Raw genomic sequence first — 7038 nt, 5'->3', positions numbered from 1 at the left:
TTTGATGGGATTTAAATCTGGTGATCTGGAGGGCCAGGGAAGAACGTTGATGTTGTGGTGTCTCAAGAAGACAGTGGTGAGTCGGGCTGTGTGAGGATGGGCGTTGTCATGTTGAAAAACGTCGTTGACATTCACCATGATGGGTTGCACATGGGCCTAAGAATCTCGTAGACGGTTGTGTACGGTCTGATCGGAAATCCTACGCAGCCCTGGTATGGTTGAAGCAGTAGACGTCGCAGTGGTGGTCATATCCCGAAGGTGACGTAACCGGATGTAGCGATCTTGTGTGGGCGTGGTCACACGAGGTCTTTCAGATCGTGGACCGTCACGAGTTGATCCATGTTGTTGGTGACGATTCGATAGCCTTGTGATGGTCCTTGGGTGGACATTCACAGCTCTGTCAACATCTGAGCGAGATTCGCCTGCTTCCAATTGACCAATGGCGTTGTTGCGTTGTGCTTCAGTCAGTCTTGGCGTAACTGTATTGCGTGTCGGTGGCTTAACACTGAGCTATGGAAACCGAGAACCCGTCACTTTTATAGGGATTTTGCACATGTTGCACTTGCAGAACATGCAGATCTCTCAAACAAATTTACAGGACACGCATACGTTTTGGCGTAAAATCCGATGTTTTCCTCCGTTTTCAAAGTGCACAACTTTTATTGTCATTTTGGGGTGACAATCAGTGCCTTAACACGTGTAACATCACATACTCTGAGCTTGTAACGTTATTACACATATTTCTCTTTAAAATAACAAAAATATCCCTTTTGCGTTTCTGTTTTTGAAGAGTATATGTATATTCTGATCTTGGGTTCCCTGCTTCCTAATCACAGGGTCGATGTGGAGTATCTTTTATTCAAATAAAGTCTGATAGCAGGTTATGGACAAAAGAGTGCTTCCACACTCAATATATTGTTAATTTCTTATGTCGTTTATCAGTTAACAGAAAACTCTGCTAAATTACATGTTTTTAAAACGCACTCGACGAGGATCGATCAGATATGATTTCAAATCTTAATTTTAATACCGGCTTTCGTAAGTATCTGAACTTTTCATGATTTTACTTACATTTTCTCATTAAAACTTTTGTACACCTGCTATAATTTCTTAGATCTTCTTATTCGAATTAGCCTATAAAATGATTAAACAAGTTTTTTGCAATACTCTTTCAAACTTGGTAGCCAAGCCTACACAACTTTACTTAGCGATATCTTTGTTCCTAATACCTGTCTTTTGTTTGTTTTATAAAACGAGGTAATTAGGTTACTAGATTATGGAGTGTATTCTAAAGCTTTATGAATTTTGCTTATAATAATTATGAAACAGGTAGTCAAAGACTATGAAGACTGTTTTGCTTTATCAAAGGATGATAAAATGACAGCTACTGCTACAACCAGGTGAGAGTTAGGTCTGTTGAGGAAAGATCATGATGAACGAAAATAAAAAAAAATCTCACTTTTAGTTATTTGCCAGTTTCCGACTTTAGGATGTTTCGGAGATTAGAAAAGTGTCTTATATAACGGAAATAGAATGACTATGCCAAGTAGGTTTCCATATTTAGTTTCTGGTGGCCTGCATGTGTATTAAGTTTACTCTTAATCGTTCACTTGATACATAATATAGGAATTGGCTCCCTAAAGACATCGATTGTATAGTGTACAAAACATTGAGCATTTTACTGATAAAGTCGTTTAATATTCGTCTGTTATTTGATAGCGTTTCCTGTTTCATCCTGTACCTAAAAGGAACACTACATTTCTGAAAGATACCTAACTTCAAAAAGGTAATAATATGGTTTACATTAAAATTAAGATTTTTCTTTTTTTAAATTTTTCATAGAATAGTAATAAAATAAGTAACCAAAAACCGTGAAGACTGCTTTGTTCTATCAAATTATAATGTAATTACAACTATTACAAAAACTATGTAGGCACTAGGCCTGTTGAAAGAAAAGGTAAGGGTGAACGGAAATTTCGGATTTACCTATTTGTTGATTTCCGACATTGGGATGCTCTAATTAGCTAAAAAGCGACATATATACTAGGTAGCTTCCAATATCTAGCTTCTGATTACCTGTTGAGAATGAAATCCACATGACTTTTTAATTGCTTTAAATACGGACATCCATACCATTTCTACACAGAGAGTGCAAGCAAATTTTCCAATACCATACCACATAATAACTTGGAAAGCAAAGAATGAATTTCGTTTCACTCAGTATTTTCATATTTCAACCACATCATCATTCTAGATATGGATAATCAGTTAATCCCAACTGTATTAATCAGGAAGATGCTGTCAATGACTTGGGTGATTGTTGAGCTGTATCTTGCATTTAAATTGGGCACATTCTCATCTGGGTAGTCAATAACTGCCAGATAAGTACTCTCAACTCTTATGTCCTTCTCTACCGGGTTGTGAGGTGGAAGATGCATCTTCTTCTTCCTCTTACTAATAAATCTCTTACTCTGTTTTCTGGTCAATTCAATGCTCAAGAGGATAATTTTAATGTACACAGCTGACTGTCATGCACTATCCACCTTTTTATGCTTCGTGACTGATACTGGTGTTACTTATATATCAATGGAGTACCACGTTGGATCATAAGAGATAGGGTCTTGTTCAGCTAGAGCTGAGCTGTTTCATACAAGTAACATGTATCAAAGCTAAAACCAGACTTTAAGGTGATATATTTATACCTTGAATGTTCTATCATAGCACCCTCTCTGACATATGGCAGTCTTTCCTAGCTGTTGGGCCCAGCATGGCCAGGTTGGTTAAGACGTTCGACTCGTAATCTGAGGGTCGCACCAAACATGCTCGCTCTTTCAGCCGTGGGGGCGTTATAATGTTACGGCAATCCCACTATTCGTTAGTAAAAGAGTAGCTCAAGAGTTGGCGCTGGGTGGTGATGACTAGCTGCCTTCTCTCTAGTCTTACACTGCTAAATTAGGACGGCTAGCACAGTTAACCCTCGAGTAGCTTTGTGCGAAATTCAAAAAACAAACAAAAACAATCCTAGCTGTTTATATAGAAACTAGTATGAACCGACTAACGGAAAAGTATATATATACTCCATACATTCTTATGTATCCTGTAGGTATCTGTTCCAGGGAAAGACCAGAAAGCAGGATTTTTAAGAGAGCTAATGAAGATTGGCTGTCTTCTATGCTAGGTTGCTTGAGAGTGTTATCAGTTAGTCGTATGTAGAATGCTCTTTTTATCTTTCTTCCTTCATATCCTATTATTTTAATATTATTGTAATTCATTATGCGCTCTTCTTCACTGAAGTAATGATCTAATGTAGGTAGATCAGGATTATCGAGTATTTGTTGATATGTTTTCTCTAATGCACTGTAATAATATCTGCAGGGGACTTCTAAATGGCACTTCATCTCTCCACTGGGTTTTTGGGTGGTTTGATATGAACTATCTGTGATCGCATTGTGTCGTAGCTTCTGACTACTGTATATTTTCAGACAACTCAGACATAGAGGATCGTTACTGTATTTTGATTCCTGTTTATTCTTAGTGTTTAATATGTTTTCGTTGTTAGAAATGTTGTAGGAGGGAAAAAATTATATGTGTTTTCTTATATTGTTGGTGTAGTTTTATTTATAGTCGAAGTACATACAATTATCTGTGGGTTTCCTGTAAATTTTTGTAGTGTATGAGATATTCATCACTTCAGGGAATAGGAGTTTGTTATCCTTTTCTTTAGTGATGGGAATTTGTATTGCTGGGATTTTCTTATCAGGTGCTTCATACTTCTTAAATCTTGAGGTATACATAGGTTGGCTATTTTGAGGGCATTAACTTTGAAATGTTTAATGGAGAAATTACTCAGTATTACTATAGAAATGAGTTTATGATTATTTACTTTATTTTTAGTGGTATTTATTTTTATATTATAAGTAAATTATGTTGACACAGAAGGTCATCAGTTCTAGTATGTGAATATTGTCAACTGAGTGTATTTATCAAGAGTTACGCAATTCTGAAGGTTTTGGCAGAATATTTTTAACATGGTTGTAAAGAGGTAGAGTATATTGAAGTTAATCTGTATGTTTTGTTTGATATTTTGTGAATACGTTTAGAGTTTCTGCAAAGTGGACTGGGTTATTAACATTTGAGGATATTTTACTTTATAAGTGGTGGTGGTATATTAGTTACTAAATTATTACCAGTTAAAAGCAGGCATTATAGTTAGGGCCAAGAATGGCCCAATATAATAGAAGAGGAGTATAGTTGGAAAGAACTGAAAAAATTCGACTGGAGACTCCTAAGCTGCTTTAGCCAATTACTCTCACATGAATTAATTTAGTCTTCTTTGTATGAGAATATTTAACCCTAACTTAAGTAAGGGGTAGGTGCAATTGAACACCTTAACATAAATTTTACCTTTTATTTAAACTTTTTTTTTTTGTGAGAGATAAATGTTCTTCAGGTTATTTTTACACCAGTGTAGAACTTGGCTTCCTCTTGGGACTTAAAACAAAATTAGAGTTCTTTGTGATAAGCTATGTTTTGAGTGTTTTGGAAAGAAAAATCATAATTCGTTTTTATTTGAGAGAAATATCGTTTTGTATTTGCATACTTTTACAATCACCGCGCATAATGATTTTAAATTAAAATACACAATCCAAAAAAATTATAACAAGTAAAAAAGTACACCAACAAGTACGCTCTGTTTATTCAAGTAACTCTAAAGCTTGTATACTTAAAGTTTAACATTTTAATGAAAATGTTATTAATTGCTAGGCCCTAGAGTTTGGTTTACAGCGTCAGTGGTCTTTTATGGACATGCATAACTAGTTTTTTGTGAAATAATTGTAAATGAGAATTTAGTGTGTGGGAGATATAAAAGTAAATATTCTGAATTATTATTTGAATATTTTATTAAGTTTTAATATGTATCATGAAACGAAGTCTGGTATGAAATTTGCTACTTTCTGAGTAGTAATGCACAAATTACATCTATTACACCTACATGATACATCTATCAGTGTTAATATAAGAATCTGATGTAACTATAATTTAGACAATGAACGTGATTTTACACTAAATAGATACTTTCTCGGCCGCTAGTTACACCATTAAAATCTGACAGCTAAAGAAAGGACAAAACAGTTTCTCACTTTTGTTAGTTTCATTAGCGAGATAATCATTAACATTTTCCGGAATTATTAGTCTAGTTGCTTATAGTATAGAGATATTTTCCACTACTTTGACAATATTGTAGGGGAATATACAACATGTTTTCCACCATTTTAGTTAAAAAGTAATTTTAAGTTTTAGGTAATATAATTATTCTTGAATGGGTCTTCGCTTTATTATGTTACGTGCCTCCCCTCGATAGTACAGCGGTAAGTATACGAATTTACAACGCTAAAATCAGAGGTTCGATTCCTCTCGGTGGACTCAGTAGATAGCCCGATGTGGCTTTGCTGTAAGAAAACACACATTGTGTTACGTACGTTAAGTATGACGATTTCAAACAGCCAGAAATTTTAATTTAGAAATTAACTGAATGTCGATATGTATCAAATTTTGATATTTGCCAACAATATTGATGCACACAATTTTCTTTTTTAATACAAATATATTTTAATATACAAATAACAACAAAATTTCAGTTATTTCAAATAATTATTTATATACATAAGTTTTACAAATTTACTAACAAGAATGAGTCTTATATCTGGTCCAGAACTGAATACTATATGAACTGTTCACGAGGAGCAAATTACTTTTATGCTTATACACTTCACTTGTAGGTGAATGCTAACTAGATCCGTTTTTCAGAATACTAAATTTCATTTTCTACAGATAATAAGTAGAATTTTCTTGTCAATTACAGGACGTATGTTTGTTTGTTTTTATATAAAAATGCAACATTTAATTAATGAGCTAAGTTTTTTGGTTGGTGAGCCAGACAGATGCAGATGGTCATTTTATTAGTTATCTCAGATAGCTAGTGAAGATCATGGGCGATTATGTGCTAAGAAACCGAAACTAGCATATTTAAGATTATACTTGGATTGGAGACCTAAGATTGTGAGTAATGTAAAATATATGTGCGTGGGTTTTTATTCAGGTACGTTATTTTGCCTAAACATATGAATTTCTATTTAATTCTCTTTATTTTAATTTTCTATTTTCAAGGGGAGTTTTCAAACAGCCTTAAGCGTTCGCTTATTGCATATGAAATTTTCAATGTTCAGGTTCGTTTGTCAGAAAATGAGTAAACTTTGGCTTTCATTGCCATTAATCACAGTTATATCTACCTATTATGATTGTTTTGTAATTTGACAACATTTATGTCCATGTTGTAACTTGTCATTTTCATTCTTTGTTTTTTAATTGAGTATTTTACTTTTACAAATTAGGTAAGAATTTGATGGATTTCAAGTGAGAAGTATTCAAATCAGTATGATTTGATTCCAAGGGTTCATGGCGTGCATCCCATTGGTAGAAAAATGCAATATGCACTTTGAGCTTCTGAATGCAGTAATACAGTGATGGTCAAGTTCTGCTAGATTATTATTTCACATCAAGGAACGACAATGAGCAGATACAAAACTCCCTAAGCAAGATAAGTATTGCAATTATACCTAACCAACCATTTTAAAGTATCATAGGAGCAGAAATTGTTCGTACAGTTCAGAACGTGTGAAAAACTAATATTCCCGTAAAAATTTTGTTTAGTTTGATGAATAAACAACATTATACCATTCCAGAATTAGACACTTGGTTCATAATTATTGGAATTTAGCCAGCAAAAAATCTACTTCCGGCAATTTAGCGCCGTCTCAGTCATTATCTGCTTGGTCATAATGGCGAACAGGAAACAACTGTCCAGTGATTTATAAAACCGAATTATTGTAAAACACAAGTCTTGCGTGTCTCTTTTCGGTATTGCTATACAATTTAATGTGCCGAAATCTACTGTTCAAAGCATAATTGCCAAGTTTAAGCTAACAGGATCAACTGCTAACCTCCCTCGTTCCAGACGCTTCACTAAAATACCAGAGA

The sequence above is a fragment of the Tachypleus tridentatus genome, chromosome 6, assembly GCF_004210375.1.
Source record: "Tachypleus tridentatus isolate NWPU-2018 chromosome 6, ASM421037v1, whole genome shotgun sequence".
Lineage (NCBI taxonomy): Eukaryota > Metazoa > Arthropoda > Merostomata > Xiphosura > Limulidae > Tachypleus > Tachypleus tridentatus.
Note: the sequence above shows the minus strand (reverse complement) of the source record.